At 52.1% G+C, this 15107-nt stretch overlaps 1 protein-coding gene and 1 long non-coding RNA gene across 5 annotated transcripts in view; one reads left to right on the forward strand and one right to left on the reverse strand.

Moving 5' to 3' along the window:
* DCAKD (dephospho-CoA kinase domain containing) overlaps positions 1-15107 on the reverse strand; it is a 292941-nt gene that overhangs the window by 57242 nt on the left and 220592 nt on the right. The window lies entirely within an intron of this gene.
* Positions 4618-6131, forward strand: LOC138301908 (uncharacterized). The gene is made up of 3 exons (XR_011205154.1): positions 4618-4768; positions 5541-5646; positions 6018-6131. It is a non-coding gene; the product is annotated as an uncharacterized lncRNA (long non-coding RNA).

The raw sequence follows: 15107 nt of genomic DNA on the forward strand, positions 1-15107 counted from the left end.
GTTCAGGACATCTTAGCTAGCTCATACGTCAAGGCACACTCTGTTCTGTAAAGACGCAGAAAATGGCACTTCAATAGTCCAAATGCGTAATAAATTGTTGTGCATTCATTGATATCTGCCCTCCTGTATGATTGCACTTGATAAGACAATGGTTTTCACAGAGTGGTTATCAGTCATGATATTTGTGACATCCACCATACCCGTTGTAAACTGGTAGAAACCTGTTACAAAAATGCAGGGCTGTCAGTGATTTGAAAAAAGAGCATATGGCAGCTTATCAGGCTCCACAGTCTCCCTAATGGCAGACAGAATGTAAATAGTGTCCTTGGTGAGGCAATAGGTTATCATGTAGTCTCTTGTACGTGAATGTTGGGTCTATTCTACATACTTGATATTTTGCTCCTCATCTTCCAGCAGCAACAAGGTCCGGTGAAGTCAATAACATGCCCAACTTGAAGTGCCTCCATGTTGGTGATTGTTAGTGTAGGTGAGTATTTGTAAGGATTTATGGGCTTGTGTAGAGATTAAGACAATCCTGTGTGAAGGCTCACACAAGTGTTCCTAATTGCAGACATTATTAAACTTTCATACATTGATGAGAGTTGGGTGGCAATCTTTTTTTGAGAAAGTACAGTACCTTTTTATGTTGTGAGTTGTCATGTTTTTAAGTATGGTTTTACTGATCAATATAGTATTTTTCATGACTGAAATAATTTACCAACTGCTTTTAGATGAAGGTGATATTTCCACCTGTATCAGTGTTGTCCGTACAGCTTAAATATAGCTAGAGCTGGGGTTTCTCACGTGAGGTGAAACTCCCCACAGACTTGTTAAGATTTTACCAGATTTATATAGAATCTGTTTTACCACACAGATTGGCATGAGGGCCCAAGTAGAGAGGAAAACAATATGCTAAACTCACAACTGAAGTAGTAAATGCTGTAAAATGATATTGTGGGCAGAAACTGCAGATTTAGCTTGCCTTCCTGTAGGCGTGTATGTGAGCAATTGAAAATCTTTGAAAAAGCGGTGTGTTCTAGCCTCCTGGAAAATCAGCTATTATGCATTACGCCTGAAAGGTATTTAAGAAGAGGTGAATCGTATAGGTGATCGTAGACTCCAATATATGTTTGGATGATTCAGCACATCAAATTCAATACTGTAAGTAGAATGTTACTTGCTTAATCTCTGATCAGAAGAATGAGGCTGAATTATTTTATATGTGGTTTCTAGCCTCTCCAATTTCCACACACACAATTTTCCGCAGGTCAATTACAACATGTCAAACATTCCAAAATTAACAGAAGGGAAAATGAATAGTAAAATACAATTCATGTGGCATTTACTGTAGAACACACCAATTCCTCACGTATTTCCTATTTTTTCTGGGGAATACTCAGAATATGAGGTACTTACTACACCCTGTAAATACCTCAGCCCTAGGTGATGATTTTTACCATGTGCAATAATTAACCCCCTACCCTATTCCAGGGCACTCGCAATAAGGACTTAGGTCAGCAGTTACATTCCAAAAACATTTATCTGAATTCATAAATACCCTGTACAGTGCATTCAGCCTTTCTTCATGAGATAAGCTTGCAAATACCATCAATGCAGAGAGGTCTTTAATTATGTATCATTAACATTTTTGTAGCATGGTGTAAATGCCATAATATTTGCATAACGTTTTATAAAAGTAATAGAGATGATGTACAAAAATCTCAGTAGGGAAGTTACATTAAATAGTCAACCCTATTCAAGTGATAAATTCAAATCATCAGAAGAAGGAGACAAGGTTACCCAAGTCCCAACTTCTGCTTAATATGTTTCTGGAACCACTCGCCCAGTTAGCAAATAGTCTAAGAAACTATGGTGGTCATTCTGACCTCGGCGGTAAAAGGCGCCTACCGCCGGTCAGAAATCCTCCATAATCCCGCCGCGGTCGCGGAAACCCGCCACGGTCATTCTGACCCGCAGAAGGCAAACCTCCGAAAATCCGACCGCCACAACAGACCGCCAGACCAGCGGTCGGCGGAAAGGTGGAGGTGACCAAACCTCCACCGCCACGCCAACAGAAATACGCCCATCCCATTACGACCCACGAATCCACGCGGCGGTCATTCAAACGCGGTATTCCATTGGCGGGACACACCGCCGCAGTCAGAATACACACAAATGAACAAAACTCAGCCACATTGGACGATTTGAATCCCACACACCTGATACACATACACACACCACTCCCACACACACAATACAATATAAAACACACACCCACATCACCCACAAACCCCTACGCTAAAAAATTCGTCAAGAAGGCAAGAGCGAGACACCAGCATCCAAAAAATAACAGCCACAGCCACTCAACACCATCACCCACACACTATCCACACACAAAACAACACACACCACCACACTCAACTCACTTAAATACACATACTCCACCCCACACATCATACACACCACCCCATGGCACCCCAAAGACAACCCCGCTTCACAGACGAAGAACTCAGGGTCATGGTGGAGGAAATCGTTCGGGTAGAGCCCCAGCTGTTCGGCACACAGATACAATACACCAGCATTGCCCGGAGGACGGAGCTATGGCAGAGGATTGTCGACAGGGTGAACGCAGTGGGACAGCACCCCAGAAATCGGGAAGACATCAGGAAGCGATGGAACGACCTACGGGGGAAGGTGCGTTCCATGGTATCCAGGCACAACATCGCCGTGCAGAAGACTGGCGGAGGACCCCCACCTCAACCCCCACAATTCACATCATGGGAGGAGGAAGTCTTGAACATCCTGCATCCTGACGGCCTGGCAGGAGTCGGCGGAGGAATGGATACTGGTAAGTTGAAGCTTCAATACTGCTTCCCCCCCACCTGCATGCCAAATCAGACCCCAAACCTCACCCCCATCCTCGAACCCCACCCTCACCCCCACCCCCATCGTCACCCCCACCCTCACCCCCACCACCATCCTCACCCCCACCACCATCCTCACCCCCACCCCCAGCACACCTATTCCCCGCCAATGTCTCACCATCACAACCCACACATCCCAAAACCTAGGCCTGCATGCGTCCACTAAGCATGGACACCCATCACCAAAGCATGCCCAATGCATATACACATCCCCCCCACAAGCCACCCTCACCAAAGCCCCCACACATGAATGCCAGCACTTGGGGACACGGGAACCCACAGATACACCCATATGCCACACATTGAAACTATAACCATACCTCTATACCCCTGCAGGACCCGACCGTCAACACACCGCGGCGGAGGGGCCAGAATTCTCCACACCCCCCACCCAAGAGGCCGTCAGCGATGACAGCAGCTCTGTCGACCTGGACACCGATGACCAGCCCGGACCATCGGGGACCTCTGGACAGTCGGTTCCCCTCACACAGGCCCAGGCCACTACAGACCCAAACCCCTCTGGGAACACCAGCACAGCTCCCACCCAGCGGGCCCATGCCTCTGTCTCCAGGGCGCGTCAATCTGCGGTGTGTCTACCACTACAGGGCACCCAGGATAACCCACCACCCCAACAACAACAGGGACCTGGGGGCAGTGGTAGTGGGCACACCGGCCAGGGGGCAGAGGCCCAGGGAAACAGGGGAACTCGGAGGGCAGCTGTGCGACAGGGGGGGGAGGAGAGGCCCAGGGAACCCACTCTCCACGAGGTCCTCACCACCATCATGGGAGCATACAACCGCTCCCAGGAGACGATGGCGACGGTACTGGCCCGGTTCCAGGAGATCCAGGTGCTGCAGGAGGAACACTATCGGGGGTACAGGGAGGACATCAGAGCCATCAACACCACCCTGGTTACCATGGTAGGGCTGCTGCAGGACCTCGTCAACAACAGGGCGGACACTGAACAACACCCAAGGGCCCCTGCCACTAGCCTGGACCAAGAACAGCCAACCACCTCCGCCGGCGCTAGTGGACAGGAGGCCCCCGCACAGCAGCAGCCCACCAGACCCCCACCTCCTGCAGGAGAAGAACCACCCCGCAAGAGGGCCCTGAGATCTCGCAAGAAGACAGAGTAGGATGTCAAGACCCCCGCCAGCAATGGATACCACCTGATGTCATCCCACTGTCCCACATAGTCACCCTGTCCATCCTTGAACTGCCCATGCTCCATCTCTCCACAGGCCTCTGGACAATGCACCTGTGTGACTGTTACTCTGGACTCTGCCATGGACATTCCTTCACCATAGCCCCCACCCACTTGAAACCACCCATCCCATTTTGAGCACTTAAATAAACACCTATTTTGCACCAAAATATCTGGAGTCTGGCTGTGATTTCAATAGATTGTAATTGACATGACAGTGCAAATATGTCCTTGTACATGGTGAAGTCAACAAACAGCTGCCACAAAGCTGTAGTCCATGGGGAAACGAAGCACAGGACTCGTAGTGGGGACCCCAGATCTGAAATAGGGAGGGAAAAGCCAAAACTCAGTCATCATACACTGGGGCAAATAGACAGCCAGCAGAGATGCTGGAGAGTAGTTAACTTTTAATAAATTATCTTTGAAATGTTACCTGTGTCCTATTGGAAGTACTGTTCAATGATTCTGTCCCTGTTGTCTGTTTCAGCCCCGTCGTCTTCCTCCTCGTCACTCTCCTCAGGTTCCACCGCTGCCACAACACCACCGTCTCGACCATCCTCCTGCAGGAAAGGCACCTGGCGGCGCAAAGCCAGGTTGTGAAGCATGCAGCAGGCCACGATGATGTGACACACCTTCTTAGGTGAGTACATTAGGGATCCACCTGTCATATGCAGGCACCTAAACCTGGCCTTTAGGAGGCCAAAGGTGCGTTCGATCACCCTCCTAGTACGCCCATGGGCCTCATTGTACCGTTCCTCTGCCCTGGTCCGGGGATTCCTTACTGGGGTCAGTAGCCACGACAGGTTGGGGTACCCAGAGTCCCCCACTAGCCATACACGGTGTCTCTGTAGCTGTTCCATCACGTAAGGGATGCTGCTATTCCTGAGGATGTAGGCGTCATGCACTGACCCTGGGAATTTGGCATTTACATGCGAGATGTACTGGTCAGCCAAACACACCACCTGGATGTTCATTGAATGGTAATTTTTTCTGTTCCTGTACACCTGCTCCCTGTCTCTTGGGGGAACCAAAGCCACATGGGTCCCATCAATGGCACCAATTACGTTGGGAATATGTCCAAGGGCGTAGAAATCACCCTTCACTGTAGCCAATTCGCCCACCTCAGGGAAAATGATGTAGTTCCTCACGGATTTCATCAGGGCAGACAACACTCTGGATAACACCTTCGAAAACATGGGCTGAGACATCCCAGAAGCAATTCCCACGGTTGTCTGAAATGACCCACTTGCCAAGAAATGTAGTACTGACATGACCTGCACCAGAGGGGGAATCCCTGTGGGTTGGCGGATGGGGGACATCAGGTCGGGCTCCAGCTGGGCACACAGTTCATGGATAGTGGCACGGTTAAGACGGTAGGTCAGGATAATGTGGCGTTCTTCCATTGTCGATAGGTCCACCAGCGGTCGGTACACGGGAGGATTCATCCGTCTCCTCGCCCAACCCAGCGGACGGTGCCTAGGAAGGACAACATGGAGCACACAGTCAAGCAACCCACAGGTACGTACTCACAGCTAGCACAGTATACGATTCTCTATGCAGTGAATGGCGTGTCTGAGTGGCTATGCAAGGCCTAGGCCTGTGTGACGCAGTTGAAATTGAGCCATGTGGGCCCTGGAAATGGCGGCTGCCTGACCTGTGAAGTGTGACAATGGGATGTGAGGTCAATGCGCTGGCGTGGCACACCGCGGCGGGCGGCGGGCGAAGACCGCGGCGCGAAGCCGCATTGGTTAACATTGAAGCCTATGGGTTTCAGGAGCCAATGGCGAAGGGCGCCGGCGGTGGCGGGACGCACCGCCGCGGTACGCACCGCCGCGGACGTGACCGCCATTTTCTATCTACTTATCCACTTGCGACTTGAACTTTCACAGGAGAGGACCTATACTGCAAGTGTTGCTGTGACCTCGGTCTGGAAGGGACAATGGCTGCTGCGCCTGGGGAAAGGGCCCCTGCCTTCACTGGAGAGGAGTTGGAGAAACTTGTGGATGGGGTCCTCCCCCAGTATGCGCTACTCTACGGTCCTCCAGACCAACAAGTGAGTTTAATTCAATATGGATTTGGGGCCACTGGCTGGCTTGGGGGCCTGGCGGGGGGCCTGGCGGGGATGGGGGGCATGTTGGGCCTGGCGGGGGGCATGGCGGGGGGCCTGGCGGGGATGGGGGGCATGTTGGGCCTGGCGGGGGGCCTGGCGGGGATGGGGGGCGTTGGGCCACTGGAAAGGAAAATGCTGAGAAACTTGAACGTGGTATTTCTCCCTCCCTGTACGTGTCACATAGGTCCGCGCCCATGAGAAGATCGGGATTTGGCGTGCCATCGCCAAGGAAGTCCGGGCCCTGGGGGTCCACCATCGACGGGGCACCCACTGCCGCAAGAGGTGGGAGGACATCCGCCGCGGGACCAAGAAGACCGCCGAGTCTCTGCTGGGGATGGCCTCCCAACGTAGGCGGGGTGCCTGCCGTCAACTGAGCCCCCTGATGTTCCGGATCCTGGCGGTGGCCTACCCTGAATTGGATGGGCGCGTGAGGGCAGCACAGCAGACACAAGGGGGTGAGTACAAGCATTATCTACTCTGTTGTCGCGCAGTGGAGGTGTCTGGGTGGGGGAGGAGGGCTGGGGGTCCCCCTAGGCCAGGGCGATATCTGTAGGCTGGGCACCCCCGTAAGCCCCTGTGTCCCCAGCCACCACCCTCAGTAGTTTGTCAGTACAGCCATCCCTGGGCCGTGTCATCCATGGGTGCAGTTGTCAACTCTAGGCGTGTAGGGCATGTTCCACGGAATGCGTAGCGGACCCCAAGTGCGCAACTTAGTGCAGGGGGCATCTGTGTCTGTCATGTCCGCTAACTGTACCGGAGATCCATGCACTCAATATCCCTTTATTTCTCTCTCCCCCCCCCTTTTTGTTTGTCTTTCTGTGCTTGTGTGCATCAGCATTATCAGGCGGAGGAGAAGTGGCATCGGGGCAGGAGGGAGCTGCATCTCACATGGCCCAGGAGGGCCATGCCACAGAGTCAGACTGGACCAGTGAGACGGAGGGCGAGGGGAGCTCCACGACGGGGACAACTGGACCCTGCAGCGACACGGACACGTCCTCGGAAGGGGGCTCCCTTGCGGGGGTGGCACCATCCGTGCCCCCCGCCATTACAGGTACAGCCGCCACCCAGCGCACCATCTCCGCCCTCCCAGCAGCCCCTCAGCGTTCGCCCCGTGCCCGCTCTGCCAGGAAGCCGGGCATCTCCTTCGCCCCAGGCACCTCAGGCCCTGCCCCTGTTACCCCCGCTGCCCTCAGTGAGGAGGTCATTGACCTCCTCCGAACGCTCATTGTTGGGCAGACTACCCTTTTGAATGCCATCCAGGGGGTGGAGAGGGAGGTTCATCACAGCAATGCGTACCTGGAGGGCATTCATTCGGGTCAGGCTGCCCATCAGCGATCGTTCCAGGCTCTGGCCTCAGCACTGACGGCAGCCATTGTCCCTGTCTCCTGCCTGCCTCTACTAACTCCCTCCTCCCAGTCTCCTGTTCCTCTGCCTGTCCCACCCACACCATCAGACCAGCCTGCACACACCTCAACACCCAAGAGAAGCTCATCCAAACATAAGCACCACAGATCACGCAGACATTCACACACGCAACATTCCGATGCAGACATGCCAACAGTCACTACCACCTCTGTGACCCCCACCTCCTCGTCTCCCTCCCTGTGACGTCTACACTCACACCTCCATTCACCTCACCATCAGCCAGTGTTTCCATCACCAGCACACCCTCCACTCCAGTCCGCACACGTGCAGTCACCACCCCCACTGCCATTTACACGTCCCCTGTGTCCTCTCCCACTGTGTCTGTCACCCCCTCTTCCACACCACACAAACGCAGCCACCCACCCACCCAACAGCCATCCACCTCACGACAGCCTATCCCTCCTGCACCTGCACCCAAAGACAGCAAACGTGACTCACCTACAACCACATCCTCTCCCTCCACTCCCATTCCCACTGTACCTACCACTCTCCATTGTCCCAAGAAGCTCTTCCTCGCCACTACTAACTTCTTTCCTGACCCTGAGCCCCCCCCTCCTTCTCGTCGGGGTAAGAAGAGCACCTCAGCCACCACCAGCCCTGCAGCCCCCTTGACAAGGGTGCAGGGGTATTGGAGCCCGCCAGCCCGCATGTCTGGATCTTCGCCCAGCAGCAAGGGGACAGCCAGCCCACCCCCTGGGAAGAGGAGCAGAAGGCGGAAGGGTCGCCGCAGGAGCCGCCTTCTACATCCCCCCCGGACACCACCCAGAGACAGTCACCAGCCACAGCTCCAAAGGGAGGAAAGGGCCACAGGCCCACGACTAAGGAGGGCAAGGGCAGCAAGTCAGAGAGGTCAGGCAGCAGGCCTGCTGCCCAGGAGGAGCCCACAACCCCCATAGCCGCTGCCCCGGGAGGAACCGGCACAGCTGCCCCGGGAGAGCCCACCACCCCCATAGCCGCTGCCCAGGGAGGACCCAGCCCAGCTGGCCAGGAGGGCCCCACCACCCACAGCCCAGGTGGGCAGTGAAGGAGCACCATCCCCGCTGCCCAGGAGGGCACCACCAGGCAATTAGCAGTTGGCCATAGACCGTCCGCCGTCTCAAGAACCGCTGAACTGGGCCCCGCCGTCTCAAGAACCGCTGAACTGGGCCCTTCAGGGCAAGAACCGCTGAACTGGGCCCCGCCGTCTCAAGCACCGCTCCGCTGGGCCCCGCCGTCTCACGCACCGCTCCGCTGGGCCCCGCCGTCTCAAGAACCGCTGAACTGGGCCCTTCAAGGCAAGGAGCGCTGAACTGGGCCCCGCCGTCTCAAGAACCGCTGAACTGGGCCCCGCCGTCTCAAGAACCGCTGAACTGGGCCCCGCCGTCTCAAGAACCGCTGAACTGGGCCCTTCAGGGCAAGAACCGCTGAACTGGGCCCCGCCGTCTCAAGAACCGCTGAACTGGGCCCTTCAGGGCAAGGACCGCTGAACTGGGCCCTACAAGGCAAGAACCGCTGAACTGGGCCCCGCCGTCTCAAGCACCGCTCCGCTGGGCCCCGCCGTCTCACGCACCGCTCCGCTGGGCCCCGCCGTCTCAAGAACCGCTGAACTGGGCCCTTCAAGGCAAGGAGCGCTGAACTGGGCCCCGCCGTCTCAAGAACCGCTGAACTGGGCCCCGCCGTCTCAAGAACCGCTGAACTGGGCCCCGCCGTCTCAAGAACCGCTGAACTGGGCCCTTCAGGGCAAGAACCGCTGAACTGGGCCCCGCCGTCTCAAGAACCGCTGAACTGGGCCCTTCAGGGCAAGGACCGCTGAACTGGGCCCTACAAGGCAAGGAACGCTGAACTGGGCCCTTCAGGGCAAGGACCGCTGAACTGGGCCCTACAAGGCAAGGAGCGCTGAACTGGGCCCCGGTGTCTCAAGAACCGCTGAACTGGGCCCTTCAGGGCAAGGACCGCTGATCTGGGCCCTACAAGGCAAGGAGCGCTGAACTGGGCCCCGCCGTCTCAAGAACCGCTGAACTGGGCCCTTCAGGGCAAGGACCGCTGAACTGGGCCCTACAAGGCAAGGAGCGCTGAACTGGGCCCTTCAGGGCAAGGACCGCTGAACTGGGCCCTACAAGGCAAGGAGCGCTGAACTGGGCCCTTCAAGGCAAGGAGCGCTGAACTGGGCCCCGCCGTCTCAAGAACCGCTGAACTGGGCCCTTCAGGGCAAGGACCGCTGAACTGGGCCCTACAAGGCAAGGAGTGCTGAACTGGGCCCCGCCGTCTCAAGAACCGCTGAACTGGGCCCTTCAGGGCAAGGACCGCTGAACTGGGCCCTACAAGGCAAGGAGCGCTGAACTGGGCCCTTCAGGGCAAGGACCGCTGAACTGGGCCCTACAAGGCAAGGAGCGCTGAACTGGGCCCTTCAAGGCAAGGAGTGCTGAACTGGGCCCCGCCGTCTCAAGAACCGCTGAACTGGGCCCTTCAGGGCAAGAACCGCTGGCCCTTTGGCAGACGTGGCAGGGCAGGATCTATCTCGGGCAGGGCTGCAGGATGTCCTCTGGCCAACTTGCCTCCTCCAGTGGCAGTGGGGTCTGTTATGGACTGTATGGACTGTGGCTTTGCTCTCCCCAGGATGGCCCAGTGGGCAGGCCACCCACTGTATGGACTGTATGGACTGTGGCTTTGCTCTCCCCAGGATGGCCCAGTGGGCAGGCCACCCACTGTATGGACTGTATGGACTGTGGCTTTGCTCTCCCCAGGATGGCCCAGTGGGCAGGCCACCCACTGTATGGACCGTATGGACTGTGGCTTTGCTCTCCCCAGGATGGCCCAGTGGGCAGGCCACCCACTGTATGGACTGTTTGGACTGTGGCTTTGCTCTCCCCAGGATGGCCCAGTGGGCAGGCCACCCACTGTATGGACTGTTTGGACTGTGGCTTTGCTCTCCCCAGGATGGCCCAGTGGGCAGGCCACCCACTGTATGAACTGTTTGGACTGTGGCTTTGCTCTCCCCAGGATGGGCCAGTGGTCATGGAGTCCCCTCGTGGATCTGGCGTCGTGTACTCAAGTGGCTGAGGTGCCCCCCCTTCCCTTCCCCCTGAGGTGCCTGTCCTATTTTCTTTCTGATGCCCCTGCAGTGTTCTCTCCGTGGAGTTCTTGTCGTGGGACTGGGCCTTGCCCCTTTGCACAGGACCCCTGTGATCCACGGACAGTGGTTGGACTACATTTAGTAGCTGTATATATTTTGTACATAGTTTATTTATTATTTGGGATTACTGGTGTACATATTTCAATATATCTGCCCGTTTATGATCTCTTCTTTTGGTCTTTGCATTATTTCGGAGGGGGGTGGTTTGTGGGTTGTGACAGTGATCTGTGGGAATGCATTGATGTGTGTGTTGTAGTGGGTGTGGGTGGGTGGGTGGGTGTGTGCCGGTAATCTTTTCCCTCCCCTGTGTCGTAGGTGCAGTACTCACCGATGTCTTCCTCGCCGCCGGGCGTGCTCCTGGTATATGAGCAGGAATAGGAGTGCGGGGATGACCTGCAACTCTGGCTCCATACTGCCGGAATCTCGCGTGGAGTGCGTAGAGGTGAGCGTTTTCCCGTTCGTAGTCTGTTTCCGCCGTGTTCTTATCGGCGGTGCTCCCGCCCCGGAAAAGGTGGCAGATTGGTGGGTCGTAATAGGGTGGGCGGTACATTGTCTGCCGCCGGGCTGTTGGCGGGAACCGCCGCGCTGTTTGTTTGTACCGCTGTGGCGGTCGGAGTGTTAAGTTGGCGGGCTGTGTTGGCGGTTCCCGCCAGGGTCAGAATTGCATATTTTAGACCGCCGGCCTGTTGGTGGCTTGGCCGCCGCTTTATCACCGACCGCCAGGGTCAGAATGAGGGCCTATGTCCTATGCAATTTAAATTATTACTTATACTTTAGATATCAATTGATGCTGACTGAAGAAAAATGAATAGCTTGGTGGTTGTCTGACTAGATATAAGTAAATATTATATAGAGGTTGTGTCTTGAGAAATGAAATCCAGGTATAAGTATAATACAAGATTAGCTATTTGGGTGTCCAAGTTACTCAGGAGTTAAAGGATACACTTAGGGCTGCTTACCTACAAGTGCACAAGACTGGAGTTTAAATAAAGAAGTGACAGTAAGTATGGCTTAATGTATTACAACACACCAATATCATCAAGGCTACCATTTTGCTAAAGTACATCTTTCAGTTGTATGTTATCCCTTTTACGCATTGAGTTGGCATCAAGGTAGCACTTTCCAATATGTCATTTTAGTAAGAGCAGCTTCACATGAAGCAACACAGAATCACAATTAAGTGAAAGAGGTTGGACTTTACATGGCTTTTGCTTCTACTTTTGACAAATCCATATGAAATAAACTATTTTGTGAGAAATCATCCTCGTGCGGCAGATGAAAGATTATTTTCAACTGTCATAAATACTCAGGAGATTATACACATAAACATGTGTATATATGTTTTTTTTACAAAACTCTAATGAAAACAACACAGCTTTGAATGTCGCATTTTGAGTTTAATTATGTTATTTTTAAAAAGTATTTCCCAATTACAACATATGGCGAGGTGCCCCTTTCCATAAATGTCTTATGTTATGTGACTCACTATGGTGGTCATTATGACTTTGGCGGTCTTTTTTCACGGCCGCCAACAGACCGCCAGTGCTGGTGGTCCGAAGACCGCCATATTTTGACTTAGGTAGGATTTCTGCCCGTTTACGGGTGGAAATCAGACCCTGTCGGCCTGGCCGACGGAGAAAGAGAGGAGGTTCGACCACCAGCACTGCCACGCCAACAAGACTCTGCCCGCCATATTATGATGTGTGATACGGCAGAGTCCTGTCGGCGGTGCGGTGCTGGCAGTGGAAAACGCCAGGACCCATGTCCTCCCGGACGACCACCGCACTGGAAAAGGAAAGTTGATCGTCCGAATGGAGGGGTGTTGTGTGAATGTGAGGGGTGTCTACATGTGTGTGTATGAATGCGGGGGGGGTGTCTGTGTGTTTGAGTGCATCTATGTGTGTGTGAATGCGGGGGGAGGGTGTGTGTGTGAATGCGTGTGTTTTTATGAATGCAGGGGGGATGTGGGGGATGTCTGAGTGCATGCATGCAAGTGAATGTGTATGTCTGAGTGCGTGCATGCAAGTGAATGAGTGTATCTGAGTGAGTGTTTGGGTGCGAGTGTGTGGGGGTGTATGCAAGTGAATGCGTGGACGAGTGGGGGCGCGCGTGTGTGGTCCTGTGGGGGTGTGTCTGCTGGCGACAGAAATGGAGATTCCTGTCGCCAGGTGCATGACCGACAGCATTTTCGCAGCGGTGCAACCACCACGAAAATGTTGGTTGTCTACAGAGTCGTAATACCGATGGTGGTATTGCGGCTACCGCCTTGCCAGAAGTGCTCACCTCCGGCCCGGCGGTCCGACTGCCCTGGTGGTACGGGCAGTGTTTCAGCAGTTTGGCTTCGGACGCCACCCTCGCCATGGCAGTCAGGTGACCATCAAAAGCATAATGACCACCTATGTGTTTCACATGCACTTTTATGGCTGCTATTGCAGCCAAATAAAGTTTGCTTTGACTTGACTCATGTACACCATTAATTTACTTTGATGTACCTTTAACTGTGCTGCTTTTTGAGAATGGAGTATTTAAGCCTTTAAATAAATTAAAGAAACATATCATTAACCAGTTGCCAGTTTGTATAAACAATTAAACACAGATCTGCTTTAAAAAATCTATGTGCAATTATATGAATTTAAGAGCAGTTCAGTAAGCAACTCTAGGCAAACAAAGACATTTTTACAGACATACTCAAAGAAAAATCTATCACACTAAATGAGAAACAGAAGCATAAACATTAATTTGAATGGCTTTCATACTAGTTTTTGTAAATATAATAAACAGTCTATATAGTATGTTTTTAAATCACTATCTTTGTTTATCCTTTTAACTCGTATACAGTATGAATTGACATTAAATGTTAGTTGTTATGTTGTATAACTATGAGCTACCTTTGCTAGGGGCACACTTCAAGTGCATTTTAAATGTGGACATGGGCTGTAATGGATTTACAAACACTAACTGGGAGAGGATTAGGCCTTTGGGCTGGTGCTGTTGCAAACTGCAGAATCTGAGAACAAGCTCCTCAGCAAAGCAATGGGCAGTGAATGGACAGAGTCAGACACTAAAGAGTGTACATTTCTCATGAAGGGATGCAGGAAGGTTCGTGGCGAGGTAGCCATTGTAAGGATGATTCTCAATTCCAAACATGTAGTGACTGCAGCCATAACAGGACCAGGCAGAGGACGCAGCAACAAATTTACCAACTGAATGACTGAGTGGGATGTCTTGCAGCCACCACAGCACTTATGTGAGCTCAAGATCACATACTTTTAAAGTGACCAGTGCCTACAGGATAATTTTAAGAGAATGAATCAGTAGAAAAAAATGTGCAACTATAACTAAACTTGATCTGTCACTAAAACATAAAAGGAATGTGCTCCAAGAAATGTATTGATCGTAACTTAAGGTTAAAATGTATTCCAGCAAAAGATAACATGGATTCATCCGGACAAAGACCAACCTTGCCGTCCAATCGTCTAATAATGAAGAAGCTGCATAAAAATAGAAAAGCACTACATTGAGGAGAAACACCAAATTGGACAAACTGAGTGTAACACTCTTGTTGAAGCATGAATGAATGTGATTGAGTAGTGATTAATTTTGCAGCACATCATATTCCAATAAGATGTCAGAATTTAAATAAATGAGAGTTATGCAACTCCTTAATAAAAGAAAATGTATTTTACATAAAGCTGGGAGGAAAAGCGTGAGCCTCATGTGAGAGCCTCGTATAGCTAGATTATTAGTTTTAGTGGCATCTCACATAAAACCTACAAGCAACGCAATACTTAACTAGGAGCATTTTGAGATGAAGTGACCTTGAGCTATTAATTTATGCCTAGAAGAGAGAAACGTCTGGGAGTGGGCTCATCTGAATAATGAGGTTGCCCACAATTAGTTCCTGAAATGTGTTGAGGAAGAACAGAAAATTGTTTTTCATATTAGAAATCTTTCTATTTCCTGATGTCAGTATAGTAAAAGAAAAAGGAACAACTAAACGTAAGCCTTTAAGGATGTTGTTGCAGCAGCAAGTGGGTGCATATTTTCTGCAAACCTTTTAATGAGTAAACAACAATAAATGTCTGGAAGGAAAAAGCAGCCTATGGTATGCTTAAGAAAAGAAAACTCATTCAAAAGAAAACTCATTCAAAGCACTGATAGAAATGGGTCAATCTAAAGAGGACCCATAATTTTTTCCAAGATTAGAACAGACCTAGGGGAGGACAGTGTTAGTTTAAAACATGTTTGAAAGGAATATCAGGGACAGTCTACTGTTATTCACGTAAGGCTACATATCTAAGGGGGGAAGCAGTTGTAAAAGAACAACAAAAT

The sequence above is a fragment of the Pleurodeles waltl genome, chromosome 6, assembly GCF_031143425.1.
Source record: "Pleurodeles waltl isolate 20211129_DDA chromosome 6, aPleWal1.hap1.20221129, whole genome shotgun sequence".
NCBI lineage: Eukaryota > Metazoa > Chordata > Amphibia > Caudata > Salamandridae > Pleurodeles > Pleurodeles waltl.